This window comes from Pinus tabuliformis, chromosome Q (assembly GCF_031772625.1).
Source record: "Pinus tabuliformis cultivar Carrire ecotype Pingquan chromosome Q, CPIR1, whole genome shotgun sequence".
Classification (NCBI taxonomy): domain Eukaryota; kingdom Viridiplantae; phylum Streptophyta; class Pinopsida; order Pinales; family Pinaceae; genus Pinus; species Pinus tabuliformis.
The window spans coordinates 1,017,580,824-1,017,595,940 of record NC_142296.1 but is presented as its reverse complement, the minus strand read 5'-3'; positions in this window follow the sequence as shown (position 1 = coordinate 1,017,595,940).

Sequence of the window (15,117 nt, the reverse complement as noted above, 5' to 3'; positions counted from 1 at the left end):
AGTATTTAAAGACTAAAATTTAAAAGAACTAAAATGACATAGGCAATACTCAGCCAATTGATAACAAGATCACTCATATAAGCTACATCTTCGGGTTCGCTTCAATTAACAAATTGAATCATTCATAAAGATGAAAAGTACATCATGTTTCCTCTTTACATCAAAATAATGGCCTCAATCCATAGAAACTATCTATGATGTTCCCCAGGAAGATGACAATGGCTTATTCCTGCAATCCATGAACTTAGGCTTTCCTTGTTCTTCTGATGAAGTGGAACTCTGTTGCCGATTGAATCCCATAACTTGAATCTATTTCCTGTTATTCTTGCTAAGGCATTATTGAACCCAGAGGCCTTTCAGATGCAAACACAACTAGCTAACTCATACATGTATTCAAACTTAGGAAAACCCTTCCTCTTGCTCGTTTATCTAACCACAAAAATAGATTACTTAGCATTCCATTGTATAGACTGTGGTAAGTGTGGAAGATTTCTTTACAGAGGTGTTGGCTCAAATTTCTTCAACTCTTCATTTGTATATCCCCTTTTTTGATATTATTAAGAAACATGCTCCCACTCGCTTGCTTTTGCTTTTGAGTGCTTCCATTACCTTCTCCTTTGCATCCATCATGGGAGTCCTAAATAAGGTACATTGTGTCACCGTTGGCAAGCTCACGAAACTTCACTTAACTTATGTTTTTTTTTTTTTTTTTTTCACTTGTAATTTACTAGTATTGTGGCATAATGTATTACATAATGAAGTATTTGTTAGTAGACCTTTTTGTGTGTGTCTAGTTAGTATATGGACATTTGGGACAAACAACATTAAGTTTTGTTGATGGTTTGGTTTCCAATTTGGTAAACCACAGAAAAGGATTTTGATATCATGTAATTTGGTATCAGTTTTATAGTAGAACCCTTTAAACTAGCCCTTGGACTGGTTTGATGACCTATCCCATACTGAAACAACTAGTTTGGAAACCAATCTTGCCAGTTTGATTAGTTTTGGTCCTGCACCAAACTAGTCTGGGTGTGGCTGCAACAAAATCTAAAGGATGAAGAAATTTTTAAAAAACCCCAAAACACCTTAGCCCCCTAAAACCCTAAAACATTATTGTGTGGTAGCTTGTAGCATGTTGTGTTTCAGACTCTAGGGGACACTTAGATCATCACTGTTTATGTATGTTGTTTTAGATTTGTATTGCACTTGGTGCCATTTTTCTATATTTGCCCTTACATGGCATATAGATGAGCAACATGTTTTTTTCTTGGACTCTAGAGGCCATCTAGAGCCTCACTGTTTATGTATTTTGTTTTGGATATGCATAGTTCTTAGTTCCATTTTGTTATATTCACCCTTAAATGGTATATACATGAAAAAACTTTGCATATTTTGTCTTCAATGATTTGAATTTACATTGAATGACTGATGTGTGTGTGTTTGTCTCCTTATTGATTAAAATTTTCATTTTTATGGAATTTTTTAATGAAATTGTTTATAAGAAGAATCATCAACTGACTCTGATCTAAGTACAGTTTAACCTAAAGTTGATTATGAGTTTTAAAGCATTCTTCATGTTATGGGGGTTGAGAGCATTTTGAACCAAAACATAGACAAAAAAATTGAGATTGTGCTCTAATTAAAGAAGGATCTATGGGGATTGTAATTGGTATCAATTTGGAGTAACTATGTATCTCATTTTGAGGGTAGTGTCAAGGTAAAAGTGCAATCCTTGAAGTGGATATCCTTTGATTTTGAACTTCGGTCAAATATTTCTAGTATATAATCCCTTCAAGGCCTACGCAACTAATGTATACCGAAATTTTATAAACATCCTTTCCGAGCATGTCTTGTAGTTTCTAATTTAATTTTTAAGAAAGGTTGATATTTGATCACTGTTCCTCCTTAATAGATCAGAATATTGTCATTCCACTATAAATGTACTTGCAATGTTGAATAGAATTGTGTATACTTATGCATAACATAAATTTATTGTTGCTATAGTTGAATAACAAAAATCAGATCAAATTTTATTATTGAACCAAAACACTCTTGTTTGATGCTTAGTCCATGCAAGGAAGTATAACTATCAAATTTTGAAAATTTGAATGCATGCATTCATTAAAATTGGCACATGGATGTTAGTAAACAATACATGTTTTGTAGTGTTCTTGTATATCCTTGGGTTAAAATTGAAACATTTTTTACCATCTAGTGTTGCTAGTTCCTAGTGAAATGATAAGTACATTCTTTGCAATTAGTAGTGTATTAGGACTTAGACATACATATGAGGATAGGAATTACTTGTCACTTAACAGAGAACAATTTTGAATGTTGATTATTGAAAATTTATATGGATTCCTCTTTTAGATGAGAAAAAAATAGCATCACATGTGGAGACAAGAAACAATTTTGATTCCTACTATCCCATCTATTTAAGCTAACATCTATTTAAGCTAAAGCCACCAATTCAACCTATTCAAGTATTTTAAAAACAATAATGTTAACATTGTCGCCTATGGTACAATACTGGTTGTTCAAGTATTTAAAACAACTAAGTATTTTAGCTTTTAGTTTCATCTGTTAAATAGTTGTATGTCATTACAAGTACCTAAAAGAAACATCAAAGTATTTGGAGTTAAACTACACAAAACATGGCCTTTGGTTTAGTGATTCCAGTTCCCCTAACTGTGTTGACATGCCTTCTATGCATAAGTTATCCTCATCTTTATTTGATACATCTTTGACTTTGATTTGACTAAAACTAATGTTATTAAATTTAATATTAATTGAATTAATGTGATTCCTCCCATCTTACTGTCATGGTTGCATAGTGGAGGCTTATTGAAACTTTAATCATAATAATCTTAATCACATATTTGAATAGTGGAGGCTTAGTAAACCTTTAAGCATAATAATCTTAATCTTGTGCTTGAATAGTGTAGGCATAGCGAACCATTAAGCATAATTAAGTATTACCTATAGGTTGAAAAATTTTCAAGCCTATTATAAATTTAGATTTGAAAGGCATGGACAATGATGAGAAGAACATTTCTATTGTCCAACAAAGTTCCTAGGATTTTGTTATTTTTGGAAAATAAATTATGTTTCTATTTTTCACTTTGTATTCTTGATGACATTGATAGATCCATTATATTCATTTTCGTTTGTATCAACTAATTACATATTTGAAGATTTTTTATGTTTTATGTATGTCTTTTCTTAGTGCATCTAGTGACCCCTTTTTTTTTATACATGAGATGAGTTTAATGTTATATGCATTCGTGACAATGGTCTTTGGTCAATGTTTAGAAAATGTTACAATTTTGTTTTTAAGCAAAATTTTATAACTCATCTCCATCTGTTTAAAAAATATGCTTCCTTTTATAGGATAAGTCTTGACGAGTTCATTATATGGTGGCAAACTAGTTATATGAACTTTGTGAGGTAGTTGGCCCACAACTTACCAGGTATTTTTCCATTGAATTATTGAGTGCATGCTTGTGCATGCCCTCATTGGCATAGATACTTGACGAATAATATCATGGACGTAACCCTGTAATTTTGACCCTTCAAATATAGTTAATAATATTATACCTATATTGTAATAACCTGGGTATTTTGAGGTGTTTCAAGCCAGGTTGTTGATGTTGAGGTTGTTGATGGCATTGACATTGTTGATGTTGAGGTATATGTCGTATAATTCTTTTTATAGTCTACTTTAGTTTATATTCCAGTATTTATCATCTTTCATGTCTTATATTTTGCATTGTATCTTTTTTCGTTTTCAGGAGATGAATTCAGTATCGATGGTAAGAAGTAAGAATTGAAGAAAGAGGAGAATAATAACACTGTAGCGACAAATGCAAAAAGAGAGAGAGAAGAGAATCGGTCTAGTGATACCCTTAAAGCCAATATCCCACATAAGACACACACATAGAGATTGATAGTCAAGTATTTAGAGTTGGTGAATTCACTTGCAATGCCTTGGCAACATAATCATAATGTTTTGCAGTGATGAAACAATATTTCATGTGTAAATTGTAGTCCAACCAATATTAAGTTGGAAACTCATATTGTAATACTTGAAATTTTATATAATATAAATTGTAGTTGAAATTATTTATTCTTGCACTTGATATTATTTGATATTGTAATTAACATATGTAACTTTGTGTTTTCATATTAGATGAACATGCACATTGTATGAAATTTTTTTTAATTTAGTCTCAAAATCATACTAATTTATGTTGATTAATAATGAACACATAAAATCAATCTAAAACTATTAAATTAGTAGTTTACATTGATTAATGATGAACACAAATAAATTGAATACATGAATAAATTATTCGTTTATAATAATTATTAATGAAAGTAAATGAAATGAATATAAACTACTAAATTAGTCATTTATATAATGAATATGAAACTACCAAAAAAAGATAAATGACTACTGCAAGTTAGATATTTTTTATTACAAATGATGACTAAATTTTGTATATATACGACTATTAGCAGTTAATTTACAATATCTTATAACACGACCAAAATTTAGTCATATTTCTTTGGTCATTAATTGGTTTCAAATGATGACTAAAATTTGCATATATATGACTATTAGTAGCTAATTTACAGTATCTTATAACATGACCGAAATTTAGTCATATTTCTTTGGTCATTAATTGGTTTCAAATGATGACTAAAATTTGCATATATATGATTATTAGTAGATAATTTAGAGTATTTTATAACACGACCAAGATTTACTCATATTTCTTTGGTCACTAATTGGTTTTAAATGATGACTAAAATTTTCATATATATGACTATTAGTAGCTAGTTTACAGTATCTTATAACACACCAAATATTTCGGTCATATTTCTTTCATCATTAATTGGTTTTCTCGGGTGATCGTATAGTAATATATTTTGTTGTATATTTGTTCATTAATTGTGGCAATTGATTACTAAATCAATGACTAAATCAATGGCCAAATTTATGATTAAATATACTACTAGACGATAAAATTGAGACAACCAATTATTGACTAAGTTAAAAACGTCTAAAAGTTGGTCGCGTTATAAGATACTGTAAATTAGCTACTATTGGTCACCGACTGAAAAATAGTCGTCTATATGCAAAATTTAGTCATTTCTTTAGTAAATAATTATTCATTTTGTACTAGTGGTAATTCAAATTAACTTAGTTAGCTATTAGAAGTTGCTATGAGAATTAGCATTACAATTTAATTCCTAATTTAATTCAAGGACCAAATTAAATTAGGATTTTCTTGTTGAATTTTTCAATAATCTCTCTTAAAAAGATATGGATTATCTGCAACCTCGATCCTTCCTCTATGATCTTGACAATTCCTTTTTCAAAATTTTTGCATCTTGCTCCTCTGTAGGAATGTATTCCAACAACATGATTCTCCTCTACACACAATCTCGTAGATGGTGATACTAGATGTCGATATGCTTAGACTGATCATGAAAATATGGATTCTCAGAGAGTTTGATACAACTCTCATTGTCATAGTAAATCACTGTAGGATCCATCTGCTGACAAATAACACAACAAGGACCTTCGTCATCTAGATAGACTCACAAGCTGCTTGATTAGCATCCATGTACTCTACTTTTATTGAAATTAGTGTAACTGATCTTTGCTTCCTATTATACCAAAAAATTGTTGTTGACCTAATACTGAAGATTCCCCTTGATGTTACATTCCTGTTAGATGGACTCCCTACACAATCTTCATATTTGAAGCCTTTAAGCTTCACTCCCTCTATCTATCTCTACCAAATACCAAACTGAGTGGTGCCTCTGAGGTATCTGAACACATGTTTAGTTGCCTTCCAATAAAGTTTGGTTGGCTTAACCATGGCTTGACTAAGTTGGTTAACTAAAAAACACATGTTTGGTCATGTGTTCACCAAATACATAAGTTAATGCACAAGATGTCTATATATAGTAGCCTCCACTACTTCACCTAAATTAGCATCTTCCTTCCTCTAATTCCCTGCTAGAGGAGTCCCCGTGGGTTTGTTTCTCTTCATGTGGAATTTCTTTAGTATCTCATTGGCATACTTGCCTTGAGAGAAAAATAGTTCCTCATCTCCTTGCCATACTTCCATACCAAGAATGTAATGCATGAGCCCCAGGTCCTTCATCTTGAATTCTCTTGCAAGATCCTCCTTGCAATATTTTATCATCTTCTCATCACCTATTAGAATAAAATCATCGACATATAATACTATAATAAACAATTTACCATCAACCACAATATGGTAACGGTTCACATATACTTCACTTTTGGTGAAGCCTAACCCAGTCAAATAGATGCCAATTATTGTGTACCAAGCATTGGGTTTGTGTTTTAGTCCATACAATGCTTGCTTGAGTCTGCACACATGTGAATCTCTATTGAAGGTCTCAAAACCTTCCAGCTACTCAATATACACATCTTCTTCAATCATATTGTTGAGGAATGTTGTCTTCACATCCATATGATGTATCTCCCATCACATTTTCGCTATCAATGCTAGAATATATCTAATTAAGAGTACCATTCTACTGGATAAAATGTCTCATCATAATCAATTCCCTCCACCTAAGAGAATCCTCTTGCCACAAATTTGGCTTTGTGTTTCTCCACACTCCCATCTGATGCTTGCTTTACTCATTAAAGGCATTTTGAAATCACCAATGATTGTTGTTGTTCTTGGGTAAGAAATCAATCTACTATCATGTTACCAACAATGCATGGAAGAAGCTAGAGCAACTAAGTTTGGCATATTTGTGGGGCACATTGATACACCTCACAACTATTAGATGTACCTGCCAACCAATGGGATTGCAGTGGTTCATAGAGATGTGAAGTTTGATGAAGAGAAGGCCATGATATGTTCCCTTGAGACGAGCTTCAATTACATGTAAATGCAGAGCTTTTACCTCCAAAAGAGGAACCTAGAGATCATGTGGAGTAGCCACATGCAGAGGAGCAGAGAGTGAAAGCACCCACTCATGCAGAGACATCGAGAGATTGAAGAAGTGCACCAGAGAGGATGAAATATTGATGCATGATTCTAGAGAGAATGTGGGAGCACCCACATCACAACGTAGGTACAGGAGGTCATCAGATTGGTACACTCACTAAATGGCTCTGATGAGAAAGATTGTAGAGATTGAGCCATCCTCATTCGAGGAAGAAGTTCAAAAACTAGTATGGGTTGATGCCATGGTTGAGGAGTATGACACCATTGTCAAAAAAAAAATTTGGGAAGTGGTCCCAAGAACAACAGACAAGTCATTGGTGATTTCCAGATGCCTTTAATGGGTAAAGCAAGTAGCGGATGACAGTGTGGAGAAACACAAAGCCAGATTTGTGGCGAGAGCCTTCTCTTGGGTGGAGGGAATTGATTACGATGATACCTTTTCTCCAGTATAATGGTACTCTTCAATTAGATATATTCTAGCACTGTCAGTGAAAATGTGATGGGAGATACATCATATGGATGTGAAGACAACATTCCTCAAAAATATGATTGAAGAAGATGTGTATATTGAGCAGCTGGAAGGTTTTGAGACCTTCAATAGACAGTCACATGCATACAGACTCAAGCAAGCATTGTATGGACTAAAACAAGAACCCCATGCTTGGTACACAAGAATTGACATCTATTTCACTGGGTTGGGCTTCACCAAAAGTGAAGTAGATGTGAACCTTTACCATATTGTGGTTGAAGGTAAATTGTTTATTATAGTATTATATGTCAATTATTTTATTCTAACAGGTGATGAGAATATTATAAAATATTGCAAGGAGGAACTTGCAAGAGAATTCAAGATGAAGGACCTGGGGCTCATGCATTACATTCTTGGTATGGAAGTATGCGAAGGAGATGAGGAACTATTTTTCTCTCAAGGCAAGTATGCCAATGAGATACTGAAGAAGTTCCACATGAAGAGAAACAAACCCATGGAGACTCCTCTAGCAGGGAATTGGAGGAAGGAAGATGCTGATTGAGGTGAAGTAGTGGAGGCTACTGTTTATAGACATCTTGTGCATTAACTTATGTATTTGGTGAACACACGACCGCACATGTGTTTTTTAGTTAACCAACCTAGTCAAGCATTGGTTAAGCCAACAAAACTTTATTGGAATGCAGCTAAACATGTGTTCAGATACCTTAGAGGCACCACTCAGTTTGGTATTTGGTAGAGATAGACAGAGGAAGTGAAGCTTAAAGGCTTCAAATATGAAGATTGTGTAGGGAGTCCATTTATCAAGAATGGAACATTAGGGGGAATCTTCAGTATTAGGTCAATAACAGTTTTTTGGTATAGCAGGAAGTAGAGATCAATTACACTAATTTCAAGAAAATTAGAGTACATGGATGCTAATCAAGCAACTTGTGAGTCTATCTAGATGATGAAAGTCCTTGTTGTGTTATTTTTCAGTAGATGGATCCTACAGTGATTTACTATGACAATGAGAGTTGTATCAAACTCTCTAAGAATCTATATTTCCATGATCAGTCTAAGCATATCGACATCTGGTATCACAATCTACGAGATTGTGTGTAGAGGAAAATCATGTTGCTGGAATACATTCCTACAAAGGAGAAAGATGATTGTTTTTTGAAAAATGAATTGTTAAGATCACTAAGGAAGGATCGAGGTTGTAGATAATCCATGTTGCTCGTGTTTCTCCACACTCCCATCTACTACTTGCTTTAGCCATTAAAGGCATAATGGTGGAGAATATGATTCGAATGAATTTAAGAACTTATGTGCATAAGAACACATTCAACAAAATTTAATAACACCTCATAACCTATAGAATAATGGAGTCAATAAAAGAAATAACATAATTATTTTGGTAGAAGCACAGGCGATGTTACATGATCAGGGCCTACCGTTGCACTTGTGGGATGAAGCATGCAACACAACTGCTTATTTTCATACTAGAATCCTGCATCAAATTCTCGAGATGAGTACACAGAAGAATATTTCTTGGGTAAGAAAAGAAATGTGGCACACTTTAGTATAGGAGATTTTGTGTCCACATTTGTTTTCTTACCCAAGAAATCTTCTTCTCTTTTACTCATCCTGAGAATTTTATGAGGGATTCTAGTATGCAAAAAAACAACTATGTTGCATGCTTCAACCCACAAGTGCAACGGTAGGCCCTGATCATGTAACGTCACCCGTGCTTCTCCCAGAATACTTATGTTCTTTCTTTTATGCACTGCATTATTCTATAGGTTATGAGGTGCTATTAAATCTCGTTGAATGAATTCTTATGCACATAAGTTCTTTCTTATGAACATCTTATCTCTCTTATGCATGAAGAAAATACAACACTTACGAGAAAACTTATAAAAAAATATTACATAATACATGTTCTTACTTGTGGATGTTGTCGATAACTGTCCACACACATCTAAGTGAACTCAATCAAGGATGTCTTGAGCTCAAATGTCTTTATCATGAAAGGAATATTTTGTGCACTTCCCAAATGTACACCATTTGCATGTGTCTCTTTGCTCTAGTGTACCATTGGGAAGTTCTATAGAAATTTTCTACATGATCTTCAAAGCTTTGTGGTGCAAGTGACCCAATCTTCTATGCCACAACTCACTGATATCCCAACTCTGCACCTTCTCTCCTTTAGTTCTTAAAGCAGTACAATCTTCTACATCCAATTTTTAGAGGTTATTTACCCGAACCTTGATCCACTTCACCTTTCAATGTGAGAGGAGAACCAAAATGCCTCTAAAAGGTAACAATACCCGTGTCGATCACACTATACCTCCCATCTTATCCCATACAGATGTGCATCTCGAGGTCCCTCTCCTCTAGGTTATTGAAGAACTATTTATTGTTGGTCATATGGAATGAGGCTCCACTATCTAGGTACCACACACTACCCTTCATCGATGTTACCATGAAAGCAATGATGGTGAAATCTAGCTTGAATTGTGAATCAAGAGCTTCACCTGATGCTCCTCCTTAGGGCTTCTTACCAGCCTTCTTGTGTGGAAACTTTGTGGTATAGTGTCCTAGCTCGTGACAGTGAAAAAATTTAATCTTCGACATATCCTTCTTCTTGCTGCCCTAACTATATTCTAATTTTCAATGGGATGACTTTCCCTTCCTTTTTTTTGCCTTCCCAACAAAGGTACAATTCTCCTCATCACCATGCCTCAATGAGTATGCATCTCTCGTGTTCCACCGAATCTCTTCTTGTACCAAGCCGTACCATAATCACTCCCACTCTAGTAGCTTCTCCCTCCCATCAACTGAGTCATGGTAGTTGTTCTAGCTCTTCAGAAGTCCTAAAAGTGCTAGGCTCACAAGATCGTCTTCAACAACTATAACCCTAACAATTCCAAGATCATCTCGACATTAGGTGAACTTGGTCAAGTACTTTGGTGTTTTGTTTCCCTTCTCCATCTTGATCTTTCTGAGCTTTTCATTCAATGCTAACTTCCTCTGGTCATTGTTGTTTTGAAATAGGTCCATCAAGGCCTTCGACATTTTAAATGGAGTTTCCTTATGGTGGAGGTTCGAGACAATATTATCTCGAACTCCTTCTAGGATAATCCTTCTCACCTTTGCCACACACTTTCTCCACTCTACCAGATCTTGAACATTAGTTGGCTTAGGAATATCTTTGTATATGAATTCCTTAAGCTCATTGTCTTCCAACACTCACTGCATCCTATCCTTCCAAGAAATATAGTTTGAACTACCCTCAAGGGAATATTTGAGTCTCAATCAATAGAATGACATCGTGTTGGCTTTGAAGTATGGTACTGCAAATTTGATTTCTCCTATAAAAGACAATCTTGTATTCTCCTCTTCTATAGTGATTTCAGCTCCGTTACCATGTAGAAATTCCTTGTAAATTCAAACTGCATATTGTAATATGCTAAAACAATTGACTTGAATCTACTCTACTCATTAGTGAAAACAATAAATGATCGATGTAATCATGAAGCATAAAAGGGAAATAATTCAATCACACATCACACAATAATTTTCTAGAGAAATCCATAGCTAAAAACCTCTCCTATTTGTATATTGAATTAATCAAAAAATATGAGAAGATTACAATGCTTTGCTGAAGCCCGAGAAACCTTTGCACAATCTCAATCTATCTCACTGCTTCAGAAACAATCTTCAGCCAATACTTAGCCAAATATGTTGCCTACCAAGCTCATGTTTCCTTGTGTAGTTTCCTAGGGAATTAGCCCCTATTTAATTGGGAATTTCCTCAATAATAAATTGTGCAATCCTCATATACCTTCCTCTGATTGCATGTACCACATGTACATTTCAGATGATTATACAACTAATAGTACATTGTCCCTAAACATCAATCTCAACTGGGTCTTTCTATGATCTCACATGCATGAGTTAATTATGAGTGAATCTTCAATTTACTAGTTGATTAACGTTGGTTACACCCCACTACTGGATCTTGCACTAATTCCTCCATCAGTTGGAACTAGTTTAACTGAATTTAACTCAGTTAAACTGAATTAAATAATTACAACTCAAAAGAACTCAACCTGGGCCCCTAAAATTTAGGAACCACTCTACATGACTCTATATAGACTCCCAACTCAAATTAAATCAGCCAACTAAGTCAAATTAACTTAGTTAACTATTACAAGTTTCTATGAGAATTAGAAATATAATTTAATTCCTAATTTAATTCAAGGAAAAAATTAAATTAGGCTTTTATTGTTGAATTAACACATGTCAATGTTAAATTTGCTGAAAATGTTGTAACAATTGATGCTATAACACCCATTACTGTTGAAAATGATGAAATTGTTGTAAACGTTAATTCTATAACAAGTGATACTATTGAAACTACTGAAACAATGACCATTATAGCGGATGTTGTAACAACATATGCTATTATAATTGAGGGGATATAAATCCATTTCATATTGCTTGTAAAAGCTTGAACATGGGTAGTAGAAGAGGTGTTTCTACCACCCAACATCACACCAACACTTGAGGGATCAAGAAAAAAATTGAGAAGCACAATCATAGGTAACAGTGGATTGAAAAGCACATGTTGTAAAATTGATGTTGTAACAATAGATGCCATAACAACATGTCAATGTCAAATATGTAAAAAGTTTTGTAATAGCTAATGTTGTAACACTCATTACTGTTGAAAATGTTGAAATTGTTGTTAAGGTTGATGCTATAACAACTACTACTATTCAAACTACTGAAATAATGACCAATACAGTGGATGTTGTACTAGTAGATGTTGTAACAGTTGAGGGGATAGAAATCCATTTCATCAAGCTTGTCAAATTTTGAAAGTGGGCAGCCAAAGAGGTGTTTCTACCATCAAACACTACACCAACATTCCGGGGATCAAGAAAACAAAATCAGAATCACAAACATAGTTAACAATGGATTGAGAAGAAAATGATGTAACAAAATATGTTGTAATAGTAGATGTTGTAGAAACAGATTCCATAAGAGATGTTGTAACAACAAGCCATTTCATCTTACTTGTCAAAGCTTGAAAGTGGACAGCCAAAGAGGTGTTTCTTAGTAACTTTGCATTTGTGTTATTCTTCTTCTAGGACCTATGTAATAAAGGTGTTGATCTCTTTCATTAACAAATTTATCAATGGTGTGAAAATTATTTATATGCTTATGAGTTTTATCTAAGAAACCTCAATAAACCACTTTGCAGTCTCTGCGTCTTATTTTCTTTCATTTCATGCTCTCTGCTTTAAATATAATGCATAGGAATTTGTTTAAACCTATGCTATAAAACTAGAATTTCTTTGTGTTGTTCTTTGCATACTACAACATCAATTTTAAAGGTAGTCATCAGAGATAACTAGTCCAGTTGAATTTATTCATTAATTTCTCCAAATACCAGTTCACATTGCATCTAAGGGTCTATCATCACTTGCCCCACTTTTATGATTTTTTAGGATTAAGAAGGGTCTAATAGCGTTGGAATAGTGAGTAGACTTGTGTTGTAGTCTAGAATGTATGAAGAAATATGTTTTGAAAAATAACCAAGTTGTGTGCTAACCATACTCCCCATAGGACTAGAAATGGAAGAGTCCTATAGCGTTTTAGGTCCTTTCTTTCAAACGGCACCTTCAAAGTTCAAACAGGATCCATCACAAATATACATCATAAATGTTCATATTCTAATAGCCATGACCCTACATATCTTCTTAATTAATTCAATATATATATATCACTACAAAAAAAATGTTTTAGACCTCAATACACCCTTCATCCTACCATATGGAAAATAATTGCTAAGACAAGTCCTAAGAGTCAAGATCATCCCTAATGCTAACATTCATCTTCATTTCTTCTCTAGGGTTTACATCACAAACTCTAGTTATTCCTCTATTGCACCACATAAGCACTAAAAACTCTCCATGAAAATTATATAGATGGAATAATGAGTACAATGTAGACAAAGACATTCACTTCCCTCTATACAAAGTACGTGAGGGAGGCCAACATTAGTAAATTGGGCTAATTACACAACAAATTTAATTTAATGGATAAGATAATGTCTCCAAGTGAAGTTGCCTCTCTTAAGGTATACACGTTAATAGACCAATCCTTAGGTGGTGCACTCTCTAAGCATGGGTTGCAGGTGTCAAGCGCTCTTCATTACAAGGTTTTTTTTTCAAGATAGTCATCACATGCTCCTCATCACATGTATCTTGGGTCCATAATGAATCCCATGTAATGTGCTCTCAACCCAGGAATATATAACCAATCCCATGTAATCTTCTCTGTTGTCTATGGGTTATGTATTACATGGTATTGCATCTCTCCTTTGGCCTAGGGTTCTTGGAAAAGGACTTGATAAAGCCATGATTATTTATTGATTTCGAAAAACTTGATCATAGTGATAGGTTCGTTATTTATAATGGTGTTATGACTAATGGGAGCACAAAGGAACTCAAGATACACATAAATAAACAAACTAACACAAGAAATGCAAATTGAAATATTAGCATAACAATATCCAACTAAGTCATTGAAAGTCAACTAATGATTCCTTATTCTCCATCCCGATAACAACATTAGACAACTTTTTGTCTTCTATCATATTGAATTCCAATTGTGATGGATAATGGCGATATTGTTGCTCTTTTCAAAGCATGGAAGATGGAAAAGTTAAAGTGATTAATATCTAAGCATGGCCTTTGAGGACTTATCCCGAAACATACACTAATGCAATTTAATTATGTACTAGAAAAATATAAAAATCATTTAATGAATTTGAAATAAACATATGACCAAATTTAAGAACCTGTGTGCTCTCCTCATCTGGACTTCTTTCATGCATCTTCTCTATCATATTCTTTCATGATACCTTTCCATACTTTCAACATTACATCAATTTACCTTCTTTTGGACCTTAACTTGGGAGGAATTTGTTTTATATTTTTCATTTGGTTACAATGAAATCTATTGCAATTTCGAGTCATCCATATTTTTACGTCCTCTACTCACCAACCTATCCCAAATTTAGTCAGCATGTCATGGATGAATGCCTTTTGAAGGTGCATGAGTATATTCGATAATGGAATATGTATATTCTATTTGAAGAGCTAAAGTCATGCTTCCTTCAAACTACGATTGAACACATTCATGACATCTTTCATTATGATATCCCCAAAGACAACATCAAATTTTACCTCGGTTTTGTATGTACCAATGCAAGATGCATAAGTACCTGTACTAGTGGTCGAAGAAATTTGTGTCCCAGGAGTAGGTTGATTTTTTATGAGTTGGAAAAATGTGGATCTCTTTGTTCCCTGTTCCATATTGTTAGAGGTTATTATGATTGATTTTTTCCTAGATCTTTTGCTAGATCCAGGAGTTGATGGGGAATCAATTGATTCCCTTTGACATGGTTCCTTTGGTTGATTTGTTTCAGTTCCTTTAGTATGTTTTACCACGTATTCAGAAAGAATGGACAAGTACATACCTTCTATTTTTTCTAACTAATTATACCCCCAATATAGAATCCATTGCCTCTTTCAGTTTCTCACTGTCATGTCCCTATATATGTATAAT